Here is a 319-nt window from a genome sequence, read left to right as displayed (position 1 = left end):
CCATGCTGCAGGGAATTGATGTACTATTAGTCAAAGTATAGTTTGCTTTAACTTCCATAACGCAGCAACGAACCATCATTAGTTGTCCATACCCTATCAATGGATATCCAAGGGACGAAGGGACCAGGCACAAGTTTCGTATTCAAGCAACGTTTTCAATGTAACCGAGAGACACTCGTTTGTAGATAACCATGAGACAATTGTACACATGTTACCAACAGACAATTATACATATATAGCCTACAGACATTGCTACACAAGTAACAAAGAGGCATTTGTACACATTTAACCAAAAGACATTTGCACAAATGAAGCCAAA

This window comes from Mizuhopecten yessoensis, unplaced genomic scaffold (assembly GCF_002113885.1).
Source record: "Mizuhopecten yessoensis strain PY_sf001 unplaced genomic scaffold, ASM211388v2 scaffold8071, whole genome shotgun sequence".
NCBI classification, from domain to species: Eukaryota; Metazoa; Mollusca; class Bivalvia; order Pectinida; family Pectinidae; genus Mizuhopecten; species Mizuhopecten yessoensis.
The sequence above is the reverse complement of the archived record's forward strand: the minus strand, read 5'-3'. Positions refer to the sequence as shown.